Here is an 18316-nt window from a genome sequence, read left to right as displayed (position 1 = left end):
CATATTCTTGTGGTGTAAAAGTAGTTTTTAAGGCAGAATAATGTAAAAAGTGTTGATTCTTTCTATCATTTTTTTAAATCCAGCATATAAAAATATCTTAAGTCATGTCAATAACATTACACAAAGCGTACGCTAGAGGCAGTCCATGGAAAAGTAAGTTAAAAATGAACATCTCTGGTCTATAACCCTCCATGGCATCATCCTGTAGTGTGCTCACACTCCCCTGCACAAGCTACTCTGTGTGTCTCATCTCCATTGATGCAGCTGCTTATTTGAGCTTCAGATTTGACTGGAACCGGCCATATCTTGGACCTTTCTATTATCCTAGCTGCTACAAACAGTCCCCCACTCAAACCACTCTGTGTGTCATCTCCCTGGCTGTGGCTACTTATCTGATCTTCAGAGTTGAGCAGAACAGGCCATATCTCGGAGACTACTATTACACTAGCTTCTATAAACAGTCCCCCTCTCAAACCACTCTGTGTGTCTCATCTCCCTTACTTTGGCTGCTCATCCGAGCATCAGATTTGACCAGAACAGGCCATATCTCACAGCCTGCTATTACCCTAGCTATCTACTACAAACAGTCCCCATCTCAAACCACTGTGTATGTCTCATCTCCCATTCTGCGGATGGTTATCTGAGCTTCAGATTTGACTGGAACAAGCCATATTTTGGTGCCTGCTATTATCCTAGCTACTACAAACAGTCCCCCACTCAAACCACTTTGTGTGCCTCATCTCCCTTGCTGCGGCTGCTTATCTGAGCTTCAGATTTGACCAGAATGGGATGCATCTCAGAGCCTGCTATTACCCTAGCTACTACAGTGTATGTTTTAACTTGAACACTGGTCCTCTGTAAATATATATGTGTTACTTTAAAGCATAGGCATGTGCACTACTGGACCCACTCCCTGTTCCCTTTTTCTATTTTGCTGTAGCTAGCAATAGTCTCCAATCTGGCTGCTTAACTACCTGTAATTAAGTGCAGATAACTGGAAAAACAGTTTGTATATCACAGCTGCTTTTTCTTTATCTTACATACCTGTACTAGTGCTACAACTGATTGTTTTCTGAGCTTGCTGCTTAGTTCACATTCTAGGTCAACCCACTTCATTTGCCCTTATTCTGCTCAGGCTCACTCCACTCTCATACGATACCCCCATTTCCACATACTCCCTCTTTCCTTAAATTTACACTTTCACCTACTTAGCATAGCCACTCCCAGTACATCCCATTACCCAATTCACACATTACTCTGCCCAATCCAAACTCCCTCCCTCCTAACTACAACACCTCCCCCACCCCACACTTACCTACCCACATACTAATCTGCAGCAGCTAACAACTGATTTTATACCTTCCTACATACTAGTCTTCTCTCAGGCCATCATCCTTTTCTTCTCCCAAACTATAACCTAACTAACATAAACACCCACTATCTATCTCCACACTTCTAACTACTTCTCCAGACACCTCTCATCTCAGTAGTGCATCAGCTCTACCTCATAACCCCTTGACTTTTCAATTTCTCATCTCTAACTTCCTATCATGTAGAACTCAATTATATACAACCTTCTCCTACTCACATGCATCCCATAACTTATAAGGGCACTTTCCTGCCATTCTTAATCTCCCCTTTTCTGTTTAATATTTCCAGTATACAACTCCTCAAACCCAAAAATATTCACACTCACTCCTACCTCACCAAAACTCAAATACAGATCTTTCATCTACTACAACTATGCATGCAAACCCACCCCACTAACAATTTTTCTTTTTGATGGGCACATCCACCCTAGTTCTGCCCCCCCCACCCAAACACATTCCACCACTTAAACCTTCACCCACTGGCCACCAATCCATCACCCCCTTTGCTAACAAAGACCTCAATATCTACTTAATTAATTTACAAAGTCTACTAAACAAAATTACAGACTTACACTCTTGGATAGCACATCACTCTCCACATATCTTTACCCTATCCAAAACTTTGCTAAAACCAGATGTCTCAAACTCTGAAATCTTACCCTGCACTACAATGTGTACTACTCAGGCAGGAACACCAAGAAAGGGGGAGGAGTAGCAATACTGTACTCTGAACAACTCAACCTATTCCCCCTACCAATAGCTCTCCCAAACTTCCACCCAGCTGAGCTACTCATACTTAAATCCATAAAATAAATTTGCTATTGCAGCTATCTATATTCCTCCTGGAAATAATATTCCTATCCTATAACCCATCATTTCATGGATTTTTCTTCACATTCCCTGTGTGACTATTATCATAGAATATGTCAACACTGATTGGCAAAAATTCTGATTGGCAAAAATTATCAACCACCTCTACAGATCTTAACATTAACCTCCATGGTTTCAACCAACTCATTACAACACCTGCTCATTTTAATAAAAAAAAACAATAATAGTGACACCCTAGATTGGATCCTTACCTCTGATCCAAACCTATACCAAAACCCTGGCACACTTCCCAACTCCCTGAGTGACCACCTTCCCATCTTTGTAGATAGACACTCCCCTCATATACCTAAGAACCATCTTCACACAGACTTTTGCAACCTTTCCTCCTTCAAGGCCCAAACATCTAGTGATAGGCTCTCATCTATAAACTGGTCCAAACTCAAACACCTTCCCCTCAATGAGGCAGTTCTTCAATTCAACCGTACCATCCCTGATATCCTAAACACCCTAGCTCCACTAAGGAAAGTTAGGATGAAAACAACCTATACCCCTTGGCTCTCTAAGAACACCGTCACTCTTATGAAAAATCAAGATCACACCTGGAAACTTTGTCTGAAAACTAAATCGACTGTATTACTCCAAAACTATAAAGAGCTTAGAAATCTCACAAAAAAGCATATGAACAATGACAAGAAAAAATTCTTCTGTGAGGCCCAATTCACCCACAAGTCTAACCATAAAGAATTCTGGTGCACTATTAACAAGATCTTACACCCTGGGAAGACCCACCAACCCAAACCCCTATCCAAACAAGACTCCTCAAGAAACTGCCACCCTTCTAAACTCTTATTTCATTGATTCTATTCGCAAGCTAATTCATACAGACCACACTAAAAATCTTCCAGCCACCTCTCCCAACTCTACCAGTACCACTCCTTTTCCCTAAAGCCTGTGCCCACTGATTACATAAAATCTCTTCTACTTAAATTAAAACCATGCTCCCCTCTGCAGATATCTTCCCTCCTCTTTTTCTTAAACTTGTAGCTCAATTGATAGCATACTCTGTCTCTATACTTGTAAATAGGTCAATCCAGGAATCTACTGTCCCTGACATTTGGCAATCTTTTTACACCATACCATTACACAAAAGAGGTAACTCCACCAATCCATCAAATTATAGACTCATAGCCATTCTCTCACCACTCTCTAAAATTCTTGAAAAATGCATTCACAAGCAGCTTCTTAAATATCTAATTGACAATAACCTTCTGACAGCTACTCAGTATGGGTTTAGGCCAAATTATATCGCATCCACTGCCCTTCTGTCTTTCACATACACTGTTGCAGAGGCCGGAGACAGAAACTACTTGTGTCAAGTCTTTTCCTTGACCTCTCAAAAGCTTTTGACACTGTTTCACACTCTAAACTACTAACTAAACTAGCTGATCTCAACCTCTCCACCTCTGCAATTCTCTGGTTCTCTAACCACCTTTCCAACTGGCTACAGTCAGGCAGATGGCTTTCTACCTGCTCCCCTTTCCTATCTGTACAGACTGGTGTCCCCCAGGGCTCTATTCTAGGACCTCCTCTTTTCCACATCTTCGCAAACAGCCTCTACTCATCCTGTAACACCTCCTCCCTGATACAATACGCAGATGACAATACCCTGATCTCCTGCTCTGATGACATCTGTCACCTCCACTTTATCACTCAACACACATTTCACAATGTTGAATAATGGCTGACAACTAGCTCATCCTAAACCACCAAAATTCAAGCTACTCCTTTTCCTCCCTAAATCTCTATCCCACCATACAACCACCTTTACCATCTCATCATATGACAAGACTCCTATTGAACCTTATTCTCCCACTAAACGTCTGGTATTATAATCTTCTTCTTCTTTCGACTGCTCCCATTAGGGGTCACCACAGCAGATCAACTGTTTCCATTTCTTCCTGTCCTCTGCATCTTGCTCTGTCACACCAACCACCTGCATGCCCTCTCTCACCACATCCATAAACCTTATCTTAGGCCTTCCTCTTTTCCTGTTACCTGGCAGCTTCATCCTTAGCATCTTTTTCCCAATATACTCTGCATCCCTCCTCAGCACATGTCCAAACCAACGTAATCTTGCCTCTCTGGCTTTGTCTCCAAACCTTCCAACCTGGGCTCACCCTCTAATATACTTATTCCTAATCCTGTCCATCCTCATCACACCCAGTGCAAATTTTAACATCTTCAACTCTGCCATGTCAAGCTCTGACTCCTGCCTTTTTGTCAAAGCCACTGTCTCCAACCCATATAACATAGCTGGTCTCACTACCCTCTTGTAGACCTTCCCTTTCACTCTTACCGATACTCGTCTGTCACAAATCACTCTTGACACTCTTCTCCACCCACTCCATCCTGCCTGTACTCTCTTCTTCATCTCTCTTCCACACTCACCATTACTCTGAACTGTTGATCCCAAGTGCTTAAACTCATTCACCTTTGCCACCTCTACTCCCTGCATTCTCACCATTCCTCTATCCTCCCTCTCATTCACACACATATATTCTGTCTTAGTCCTGCTGACCTTCATTCCTCTTCTCTCTAGAGCATATCTCCACCTCTCCAGGGTCTCCTCCACCTGTTCCCTACTCTCACTACAGATCACAATGTCATCTGCAAACATCATGGTCCACGGGGACTCCTGTCTGATCTCGTCTGTCTACCTGTCCATCACCATTGCAAATAAGAAAGGGCTCAGAGCTGATCCTTGATGTAATCCCACCTCCACCTTAAATGCATCTGTCACTCCCACTGCAGACCTCACCGCTGTCACACTACCCTTGTACATATCCTGTACCACTCTTACATACTTCTCTGACACTCCTGACTTCCTCATACAATACCACAACTGCTCTCTAGGCACCCTGTCATATGCTTTCTCTAAATCCACAAAGACACAATGCAACTCCTTCTGACCTTCTCTGTACTTCTCCATCAACACTCTCAGAGCAAACATCGCATCTGTAGTGCTCTTTACTGGCATGAAACCATACTGCTGATTACTAATCATCACCTCCCTTCTTAATCTAGCTTCCACTACTCTTTCCCATAACTTCATGCTGTGAATGATCAGTTTAATCCCTATGTAGTTACTACAGCTCTGCACATCACCCTTATTCTTAAAAATTGATACCAAAACACTTTTTCTCCATTCCTCAGGCATCCTCTCACTTTCCAAGATTTCATTAAACAATCTAGTTAAAAACTCCACTGCCATTTCACCTAAACACCTCCATGCTTCCACAGGTATATCATCGCGACCAACAGCCTTTCTGTTCTTCATCCTCTTCATAGCTATCCTTACTTCCTCCTTGCTAATCCACTGCATTTCATGATTCACTATCCGCACATCATCCAACCTTCTCTCCCTCTCATTCTCTTCATTCATCAACCCCTCAAAGTACTCTTTCCATCTGCTCAACACACTCTCCTTGCTTGTGAGTACGTTTCCCGCATTATCCTTTATCACCCTTACCTGCTGCACATCTTTACTAGCTCGGTCCCTCTGTCTAGCCAATCAGTACATGTCCTTTTCTCCCTCCTTAGTGTCCAACCTTTTATACAACTCTTCATACGCCTTATCCTTAGCCTTCGCCATCTCTCTCTTTGCCATGCACCTCATCTCCTTATACTCTTGTCTACTTTCTTCATCTCTTTGACAATCCCACTTCTTCGCCAACCTCTTTCTCTGTATACTCTCCTGTACTTCTTCATTCCACCACCAGGTCTCCTTGTCCTCCTTCCTCTTTCCAGATGTCACACCAAGCACCTTTCTAGCCATCTCTCTTACTAGCTCTGCTGTAGTTACCCAGCTATTCGGTAACTCTTCACTGCCACCCAGTGCCTGTCTTAACTCTTCCCTGAACATCACCTCACAATTACCCTTTTTCAATTTCCACCATTTGATCTTTGGTGCTGCCCTCACACTCATCCTCCTCTTCTTGATCACCAATGTCATCCTACAAACCACCATCCTATGCTGCCTAACTACACTTTCCCCTGTCACCACTTTACAGTCTCCAATCTCCTTCAGATTGGCTCTTCTACATAAGACATAATCCACCTGTGTGCATCTTCCTCCACTCTTGTATGTCACCCTATGCTCCTCCCTCTTGTTAAAATACGTATTCATCGCAGCCATGTCCATTCTTTTCGCAAAATCCACTACCATTTGACCTTCTGCATTCCTTTGCTTAACACCATACCTACCCATCACTTCCTCATCTCCTCTGTTCCCTTCACCAACATGCCCATTGAAATCTGCTCCAATCACCAGTCTCTCACCCTTGGGTATAGTCATCACCACTTCATCTAACTCACTCCAAAAATTTTCTTTCTCATCCATCGCACACCCAACTTGTGGAGCATATGCACTAATGACATTCATCATTACACCATCAATTTCCAGCTTCATAAACATCACTCTATCTGACACTCTTTTCACCTCCAAAACACTCTTAGCATACTGTTCCTTCAGGATAATGCCTACGCCATTTCTCCTCCCATTCACACCATGATAAAACAATTTGAAACCGCCTCCAATACACCTAGCCTTGCTCCCCTGACATCTGGTCTCTTGCACACACAATATACCAACTATCCTTCGGTCTATCATATCAGCTAGCTCTCTCCCTATACCAGTCATACTACCAACATTCAAAGTTCCGACCCTCACTATCACAGTCCTAGCCTTTACCTGCCTTCAGGCATGCCTTCCGCCTCTTCTCCTTCTTCAGCCAACAGTAGCCCAATTTCCACCAGAACCCTGTTGGCCAACAGTACTGGTGGCCTCGATCGATCCGGTATGAATTTCTGTACTGTTTTCTGCATGTATGATTTGGCAAAACTTTACGCCGGATGCCCTTCCTGACGCAACCCTCCCCATTTATCCGGGCTTGGGACCCGCATAAAGAAATGCACTGGCTTGTGCATCCCCAGTGGCTATTATAATAGATGACCAATTAAAATTTGACCTCCATATACAACACTGTATTAAAACGGCAAATCAAAAAATGGGTCTACTCTATAGAAACAAAAAATTCCTAGCCTCTAACACCAAACCCGCTTTGGCACAGGCCCTCCTCCTATCCTGTCTTTTGTACGCTTCCCCTTTGCTCACATTTCTACAATATACCCTATTAACCAAATTGGAACACATTTATAACAACATTGCTCAATTTGCCAGCAATCAACCATATAAATCCCATCACTGCCTTGCTTTAAAACAGCTTCAATGGCTTGAGTTCCCCAAACTTCTTTTTCTCTCCCAGCTACAATTCATTCACAACTTACTTAATAAACCCATAGCCTGGCCTTCTCTCTCCTCTCTCATATCCCTCTACACCCCCTCTTGAACTCTATGTAGCTTTGATCAGCACCTTCTTAAGATATATATAAAACAAACAAAAACTTTGGCAAGCTTCTTTATAAAAGCACAGTGTCCCAAACCTGGAACAATCTCCCTCCAAACATTCATAACATCAATTGCACAAATTGTTTCAGAATTGAAATTAAAAACTACCTTCTGAATTCCAGCTGTTGCCTATGTCAGGACCCTACTTAACTCCCCCCTCACCTCCTTATACCCCTCTCTACGCTAGATGTTAGACACTCTACTACTCTTAATTCCTTGTCAATAGCAATGCTATCATGTGTTATCACCTATCTATATCAATTTTCTGTTAAATTACGACATACTAGTGTAAAGCTAATGCTGATTTCTTCTTCTAAACTCATCTGCTGTTCTCACAACATTTTGTATATACCATCTATGAAGCTTCTGTTACTGTAAATTTATGCAATGTTATAACTATGTAATTTTCTTGCTTTTTAAATATAAATTATAACTATGTTATATTCCTGTTTTTTGAATTTTTTGCATGTTAAAGACTTGTGTTTTTTTTTCTCTGGAGCTTTTCTCCTTGGGTGTACACTGAAAACGGGCCTTTAGTTCAACTAGACTAACCCGGTTAACAAATGACAAATAAATAAATAAATAAATAATTCTGTCTGCAGCTTGAGTCTACGTCTGCTATTTGTTCATCTAGAAACTTTAATTGTAAGATGCAGTGCAATTCTTTAGGAAAGATGAATTGTTTCTATTTAAATGCTTAGATGTAGTAATTCTTTTTTTTTACTTATTCAGGCCTCCTGTTTTCATGCATTTCTTTTTAGAATCCTTGTATTTGCTGATGACTGCTGTAGGAGAGAATGTCTCTCTTGATCACTGAAAGTAACAGCTGAGTCAATTTTGATTTACCCAGTTTTATATAATTTACTTTCTGATAATTCTTATGTGTTTACCTTTTTGAACATGTATCTCTACCACATGAGATAAAAGGGATTGGCATGAGCTCTCTGGGCTAAGTGTGCATTTCTTCTTCATCCATCTTGTTGATATAAATTTGCTGCAGATAGATAGGCAGATTAAAAGTTAAATTTGCATCCAAACTATAGTTTAAAGATCTTCAAGTTGCATGAGGGTGATATTAAGAAAGAAAATCTACCAGAGACCAAGAACAATATTTGAAAAGAAAACAGGATTGGTAATCTGTAGAAGTGTCACTGATTCCTTCTTGACTCTATAACATCATTTTGTTAATTCAAACCAGATGATTTCAGGCAGAACAGTGTTTCCAGACATGCTTAAGAGACAGGATAATACCACATAAACCATAAGTGCAACAGAAAAAAATTAAAAATCAAGATGCTCGTCTTTTACAGTGGAAATTATTTCAAAAATCTAAAATGTAATCTTGATTTTCTGTTTCATTTTAAATGAATATATGAGGGTGTAGTGCAAAATAATGAATTCCAGTTTGATTGGAGTTTTGCAGAGCAGGAAAGAATGAACACTAAAACATCTTACTTTACATAAGCATGAATGAGGTATAGTTGAACAGTGCGAGTAGATATACTTTGTGAGCCATTAGGTATGGACAGGAGAGGTAAACTGCATGCATGGGTTAGGTAGCATTATGAAGTGTGGTGAGTTCCAATATTGTGCTGGTGTGTGTTATGCATTGGTAGGGTAGCATTATAAAGTGTAGTTAGTTGTGGTATTGTGTCGGTGTCTGTTATGTATGGTTTAGGTATCATTATGAAGTATAGTGATTTGTGGTATTGTGCTGGTGTCTGTTATGCATGGGTTAGGTAGCATTATGAAGTGTAGTGAGTTGTGGTATTGTGCCAGTGTCTGTTATGCATGGGTTAAGTAGCATTATGAAGTGTAGTGAGTTGTGGTATTGTGCAGTATGTGTTTTGTAAAAGGAATCACTGCCACTACAACTTCTTATTGGGTGTCAGCACTAATTCCATTGTCTTGGGTATTCCTCTCTTTTTTATATTTGTGTGACTATGGAGTTAGTATATATAAGTTTGGAGGTGTGGTGTACTTTTCCTGGCATGGGGAACACAGAGGGGCTTTCCTCTCCTGAAAAAAGAACATTTCTTTTAATTTTATTTGTTTTGTAGGGGTATTTATTTGTTATTTTTGTGTGTGTGTGTGTGTGTGTGTGTGTGTGTGTGTGTGTGTGTGTGCTCGCATCTCGGTTTTGTGCCTTCAGATTATTTGGTTCACTGTTTTATTGTTTGTTGTTACTTGTTTTTTACTTTGAGGATTTAGTAATGTACACTTCTGCACTGCAGCAGAAACACTTCCAGTTATATTTCAGTATCCTCCCGTGCCAAGTTCATAGCTGCTACAGCAGAAATGTTTGTCTAGTTTTCTGCTCTTCCTTAAGGTCATACAAGTCACATCTGAATACTTTTTTATTGAATTTTATTTAACACTCTGAAAACAATCACACGTTTCACCAAAATAATCCTTACCACATAATCCATTACCCTCCCTTTACCCCTTATGAAAATTCCATATGAGAAAAATCCATATTAAGAAAATTAGATCTAAATACAGCCCAGTGGTGTACTAGAGAATATTATCTAACAAAGTAAAAGCCTTTAGCTAAACCAACTATCCTTCTAAGCCTCAAAGCGTAATCTTTTGACAGAGAAACTTAAAAAAGACATGAGGAAAGGCCTCTTTTTATTAATACAAGCTGACATAAAAGCTAACTTATCACATCACTGTGCTATAATAACAGGTTTTGTACTAAATTGTATTCCCAAAAACTGTAAATTGCCTAAAAAATGTTATCACCTCCCAAAGAGCCATTAAGATCTAAGCAATGTACAGTATTAATATATACACCAAATATTTTTAATTGACAAGAAAAATGTAACATCAAATCATGGAAATAAACATTCTCTGCATAATTCATCTGTATAAGAAGAGGTAGTAGAAAATGATAAACCCCTAGAAAATAAAATATACAAATGATAAATCCATTGAACATAAAATATACAAAATCTAAGAAAAATAAAACTTGAAGGATAAATTTTCCATGCACCTCTTTCTGCAGGTACTGCTAAGACAATATACCCAGTAGCCATAGATTTTAAAGGCGATAAAGAAATAAGCCTCTGTCATAACCACTCATAAGAAAGACATATTTCCCAAACCTAATTCCTTAACCAAAGAAAACAAAAACACCTTTTGAAAGCCTATCATTCACCTTTCAAAATGAACAGTCAAAATCCCCTTAACCAATCTAGAATGTAAAGTTGTACTAAATGTTTTTACTAACCATAATGAAGTATGCATACTAGACCTGAAATTAAACCCCAAACACAAGGAAAAAGCAACTTAGTAAACATACTTTGAAGACATGCTTATAACATATAAACTAGAAGCATATAACTGGAATCAATAACAAGATGGATCGCCAGTCAGATAAGTCAATTTTAGATTCAATTTTCCACAAAATTTTTAAAACAGCATAAAATGAGAAGATGAAGAAACTGATACCATGATAACACCAATCATTCAGTGCAACCAATAAAGTGCTTACTTGCCAATTAGACAGTGAGTCATAAAAATGAAAGTATATTATCTTCCCCACTTGTAGAATCATATAACTGAACTTCCGCAAAATAAACTGATTATCCAATATCTAGGAAAAAATTCCTCCCCTAAAGTGATACTTAACGAGAAAAGCCAGCCTTTTTCTGTGTCTTGGCAAATTTCTCACAGCAACAAAAAAATGCTTATCTTGTAGTTTATCATGCATATCACCAGACGCAACTTAAAACCCATCCATAAACAAAAGTGTCTAATTTCCTCTATTACTTAAAGGAAAAGCAGTTTTCTTTTTCCAGTTTTAAAATATTTTTGCTACGACAACCATTCACTTTTTTCTATATCTTGTTTCCTTCTTGCCTGTCAGCCATCAGTTCTACCCTCAACATGTCTTTCATTCACCTTTACTGGGTACCCCCAGTACAAGACTACTACCCATATCTTGTGATCACCAAGCCAAAATCCCTGGTGATGACAATTTTGGTGCCAGGCATGCCTCAACTTGCATGGTGGTGACCTGCTAACTAGAATAATCACTTCCTCAACCCAGGAATAGTGAGCAAGTACTATCCTCTCACTCCCATCATCCCATGCTCAGCTCTTCTAGTATGCAAGCCGCTATTTAAATTCAGGTTATATACAGTAAGTTATAGTCAATTCTTTATCCCTCTATGCCAGAGAACCAGGTGCTATTCTTTTCCTGAAGACAATCAAACTATAGACCTTTAGACAAAGACAAGCCTGACTATCCAAATAGATTATTATAATCCTCATGGAGCTTCTTATGATGAATATTAGAAAGCTTTTTAATAACGTGGCATCTCCATCTATACTCTTTTAACGGCATAATTTTTAACCAGTATCACTGGTGTACTATCAGTCTCAAAGTCTTCAATTCTAGATGATCCTTCCATTCTCTAAGTAAACATCTACAACTCCTTTTCCCTTTTTTGCACATGGGGTCAGGCTGTTATATCAACAGTGGCAATCATCTAGAACAAGTCCTTCCATACTACCTATTTTTATGTTAATCTCTTTATTCCATTTCCTTCTTTCTAATATATCCTTATTTTCCACTATCACTACCCATAGTGCTTTATGATCAGAAAAATTTGGTTCTTTAATGCCTCGACTCACTTCTTTTAAATTTTTCTAAATAAATTACATAATTTATCTCTGTCCTTAAATTGGTTCTTTTAAATTTAGAATTCATATTTTAGACTCCCATTCTTCAATCCTTCTTTCATAATTTTAATATCCCGTGACCTTTCCTTTCTTTTTCTTGCACTACAGTTAAATCACCTATGAAAATTATGGATACATTAACCACTGCAAATTTTTAAATTCCTTTAAATATTTTTTCTCCTACGCTCAATATATGCATATCTAACAATTAACCTTATTAGCTCAATTTTATTCTTATTTCACATCAAATACCTGTCAGCTATCACTGCAATTACATCCACTTCTTGAATTCCACCATTTTCACTAGTACTTCAATTCTAGGGCATACATATTTCACTATTTTCCACACCATTTTATTCCTCACATAATTTCAAAATCTTACCTTTTTTGCCTCCATATCTTGAAACAACATCCTCTTCAGTTCCTCTGCACTATTCTAATACAATACCTTTTGGTATGTACCTCACAAGACATCTACAACAACTGGAAAGGCCGCAGAAATACCTCACAAAGAGGATTACTGGCCTCAAACAGATGCCCTACGCAGGCAGTCTCAAAAAACTCCAGCTTTACTCCATCACATATCGCCTTCTCAGAGGTGATCTCTGCCTAACATACAAAGCTATGTCAAACCCAGAGCTGTTGGACATGCTCCACTTAAAGAAATCCCAATCCCTCCGAGCTACACGCTCTAGGGACCTAAACCTTGTCACTACAATAAACAGAACATGCCGGAGGGATAGATTCCTGTCCCAGAGACTTCCCATACTCTGGAATAAACTACCTATCTATATCAAACAAAGCTCCTCATTAGCACTCTTCAAGAAAAATCTTGATGCTTGATTGGGAAATAGGAAATTCACCCCGGGGATCACCTCTGTGGCACTGCTCGACAGTGGCACAGGAAAATAATTTTCTTGGGTGGCAAAAGCCAGGGTACATTTTTGGCTGGGCTTGTATAGGCCCCAGGGCCGATAGCCTAGTACCTACCTATGAACCTATGAACCAATCACTCTTTTCACATCATCATTTACGCTATTTACATTTAAATAAACCACTTTTAAATTAACCTTTACACTTCACATCTTTTTTATTCCATATTTTGTTTATCTTTTTCTTCTTATTATTCTCCACTTATAAATCTTGCCACATTTTCTCATGCTCAGAACTCCCCCTCCTCAGTTTCAAGCATATATATCCATTTTCTATCAAAACCTTTGTTCCTTCTTCTTTACCTATTTTCATTCCACTGATTTCTTTATTTTTGTAATTGTAAATATTTGTTTTCTACTACAACTTCTGTTTCTTCCACTCTGTATTTCCTTATATGCTCTGACTCCTGTATTACATTTAACCCTTATTTTGCCCCCTGTTCTTGTAACGTTACCTGTTCCCTTTCACTCTGCTCATGATATTCCCTATTTTAAAATAATAATGACAATCAAACCAGAAATGACTATCACTTCTATATTTCCTATAAACAGGCTTACAATTCCCTCTTGAGTGACCAGATTTTCCAATTGCCCACATATTCTCTTACTACATTCTTATATTAAATGTTACTCTTCCACAGAAAAAAAAATGCCTTGGGTTGACCCCAAAATTTCACATTCCTTTCTTTTCCATTCACCATTATAACATTTGTCATGTGCATTTTATTTTACTTCATTTTCAAGGTTACACGTACTTCTCATGCAATTGTCCACACTTTTCTTTCATGTAATACTTTTTTAAATTTATGCACTTTTTGACATACATTCCTAAATATATCTTCAATTCATATTAATTTCTCTTGTTCTAAATTCCACCAAACATTTACTTCTTTAATTGTATAATTAAATTTTGAAGAACATAATCTTTCCATAGGCTCACAAAACTGTTTTCTCACATATTCATCTAGCAAAAAAAAACTCACAAAAAGTCATTTCACAGAAATGGTTCATTCCCCAGATGTGGTAAAGCTCATATATCAGTTATATGTCAGTTATATTTAATCCTAATGGCAAAATACTATGATCCCAAACAACGTACCTGTAAAGTAGTTGTTCATTTTTAACATAATTCTTACCACCAGTCTCTTTCAAAGGACAAGTATGTCTCCTACCTGGTTCTGGTTGTACTTCTTTTCTCAAATCCTGTTTTTTTTTTTTTTTGACTGTTCACTGATGCACTGCTGTGTATGTTCTCCTATGAGCAATGGTTTTCTTCTCTCAATCTGCTCTTCCATAACTTTTTTTTTGTAATCTTTATTATTTAAACCTCATCAGAGAATTTATGTTTAAAACCCACTATTCAGCTGGCTGGATGTACCCCCTCTGTCCTCTTATTGCTTTCCTTACCACACTGTTTGGCATCACCCATTTTGACCCCAGTTTTCTCTATGGCCACACTCCACTGCATATCTTCTCTAGAATCAGAGTCGCTAAACCTCCCAATGCACAACATTTATCTCAGTCCCATTATTTTCTGTAATGTCAACTTTTTTCCTTCAGATTATGCTTTATTTCCATCTTCCAGAAACATGCAACTGACATCTTCATTCATCAAAATGATCCTGTATCCTCTGTTGTCACCATTTGAATCAAAAAGAGTAGGGTATGTTACCTGGCACTTTAGCCAAAATTACCTTATCTGCATTAAAAAACTGAGTTTCCCCTGAGAGCAGGCCAAATCCTTAGTGGGACTAACTCCTTCAAAAAAGTAAATAAATAAAGATTCTATTGAAAATAAGTACACAAGAGACTGTGCTAAACTCACCAATGATCACTAAGCACTGATTTAACAGTGAGCATCAATAGTGAAAATTTATTTTCAAATCTGTATTTATAGCTCTCCCTGTTTAAACTCCCATTGGCAGCATCTCTCTTCCTTCCTATTTTGCCCTCTACTGAACAGCCTGACTTGCCCTTACGCTGGTCTAACTACTCACCAGGTAGCTTGATAACATAAAATACAATTGTTCGCATTGGAAAAGTGCATAACTATTCAAGCCCCATGCTGGGGTATGTCCAGTTTTTACTGCAGTTTTCTTCAAGACAGGGATATGAGTTATTTGCCTGAAAGCAGCCTGCCTGTAACCCATCATCTAAAATAAATGGTACCAGTTGTCAGTCTATGCCAGAATATATGCTTTATTAGATGACACTCTGTCTCACCCTAATTTAAAATGCCAAACAGAGAGTTTGTTGAATCTTTCTCTATAATCTGTTCTTATGAGCAGCATGCATAGATGTATTGCCTCTATCCAGAGAACTCACTACATTATCTTCTTCCTAACAAATTTAGTTGCCTATTAATTCCCACAGATATGCTTTCGCTTCTGCTATTGTGCATAAGCTAAGCAAAAAAGAGCTGTTGGAGATCTTATTCTAAAGGATTTCATAAAAGCAAGAATCTGTTACTGAATTTTAGCAATGACAGTACTTCATGTAGTGTATGCATAACTGAGCTATGCAGTGTATTCATAGCAGAAATAGAAAAATCAATGTCAAAGAGAAGAGATTATGGTAGTTCGGTCGCATGCAATACAACTTGCTTAAGTAGATTTGCAACCGATAAGAAAAAAAGCAAGGGCAGATGAGAACATCAGCCAAAAGATGGACATACTGTGTGAAAGAAGCCCTGCAGCATGGGTGTAAGAGGTAGAACAGTGGTGCTGAATTAAGAGAGGTGGCAACTATCAATGTGACACACTGACTCTGTAAAATGGAATAAAAGGAATGATGCTGATGAGCTAGAAAAAAAGGCATAATCTTACCTTAAATTAAAAGGCAAAGCACTTTCAAATAAAGAACTGTAGTGTCTGGCAATGACAACCTGGAGCCATACTTGTTGAATCAACACTAAATGGTATGTGCGAAAGAGGTACTTACTTATACAACTGACTCCTCCATTTCCCTAGTTCTACCTCCAGGGTAAAAACAGGTGAGGACAGGACACATGAACAGAAGTAAAAAAAATCACTGAAAATAGCTCCCAAGGAAAGGTGGAGAATAAAAAGATTATTAGAAGTACTAGTAGCAGTATAAAGGGACTGGGATTAGAGGATTAGACTGACAAGAAAAGTGTAGCCTTGCGGACAGAAATAAAGACAAAGAATCATAGGATATAAAACTAAATAGCAGTGGGTGAACTAAATTGTGGCCATTACAGACACACTGTCTAGAAGAGAAGAAGACAATCAAAAATGCAGAAGTCACCCAGAAGGTCTAAGATTTGTTATCTGAAAGTAGAAAATACTAGTTTGTTTGGGTAAACCTGTCTACTGCACTTAACTTCACAGAACAATAAATCAATGCCAACTCATAGTTAATCTATTTCTCCTGTATTTTTAGAGCATACCTGAAGCCAGAACTGTTTTCAGTCCCATGAAATAAAGCACTCGTTTCCCAATTCCCTCATAAAACATCCCTGTATTAGTGCATGCTGTTGGTAGGTGCTCTGCCTCAGTTATCTATCTATATATGTTTATAAAAAAAAAAATATATATATATATATATATATATATATATATATTTATAAACATATATAGATAGATATGTTTATATTTTTATATATAGATAGATACATGTAGATATGTATTTATGTACTCCCACTTATGTGAGCAGTTGAGCCCCATTTAGTTGATTTCTAATTTACTGGCTCTGTTTTATCTATCAATGAGTGTGTTAACAGTCAGGATCGTGTAATAGTACAGGGAGGGAAGTTTTCCCTTACCTTCATTGCTGGGTGCTGTAAATGTCAATACATTTAGAGCTGCAGGGGGTTTGAAAGGGTACATGTTTCTTTGTATGCTGCCTATGTATCAGGCAATGTTCAATGACACATGGAAAAAAAAAGCATTGTTTTTATGTTTATTTCTTACTATTTAAATGGGCAAGAAGTATTTTTCCAACTGAACTGATTTTGAAGATAGGTCACACAAACACAAACACATGAACATATATTTTTGTTTATTATTTATTATATATATATATATATATACACACACACACACACACACACACACACACACACACACACACACACACACACACACACACACACACACACACACACATAAATATAGATACTTAATACTTCAAAAACCCCGTGATTTACAAACTGTTGCATGACATTATGTGAAACTTTAGATGTTGAAGACAACTGTCTTTGATTTTTGTACTGTAAATTACAATTCTTGAGGGATATCTAGTATTACTTGTATTAGTAATTATAGAATTACACATATGTCTTCACACTTCTGTAAATATCTCAATCAACATTCACTTATAGAGTAATTTAACTTAAAGTTGGGAGGAGTTAAGTTAGCGGACGGCACCAGGCACAAGAATAACTATCTATAACTAAGACTTAACCTTGGCACTTTATCTCACAGATGCTGCACCACACTGATTTATCCACACTATCTAAACTTTGTATACTTCTCATGCCTACCTGTCTTCTGAGCACTGAAAGCCTTGCTTTATCATAGGTGACTGTGTTTTTTGCAATACACTTCTTATCACTTAACATTTTCAGGACTGATCCTCTATCTGATACAGGGCTATGCCTCATTCTGGATTCCTCACTTCCTCATACATAATGCTGCATACTGTACACCCATCTTGCCAACAGAGGTCCGCACTGCAGAGGATTAGACCACCACCTGCCTTCTTCCCCTGGTAGATAAGCTCACATCTTTGATTCACTCTCATCATTCCTCGTTGACTTCTCCAGTGCCAGATCACTCATTGATTAATCAGATTCTCATCATTTGGGCCACAATCATGATTTTATACCTCCGTACCACTGAGCCACTGGCCTTCATACTACAGATAATGGCTGAAACTATACAAATATGTAAATAGGAAATGTTTTTATTCGATAAAGCATGCTTTGTTTCACAACTGGTGTTGTAACCAGTACTGATTTTAGTGCATGTCAGATTCCTTATTTCAGTGCAGCAGAAAGCATTGTT

Source organism: Protopterus annectens, chromosome 3.part0 (genome assembly GCF_019279795.1).
Source record: "Protopterus annectens isolate FY-2018-M chromosome 3.part0, PAN1.0, whole genome shotgun sequence".
NCBI lineage: Eukaryota > Metazoa > Chordata > Ceratodontiformes > Protopteridae > Protopterus > Protopterus annectens.
This window is presented reverse-complemented; position numbering follows the sequence as displayed.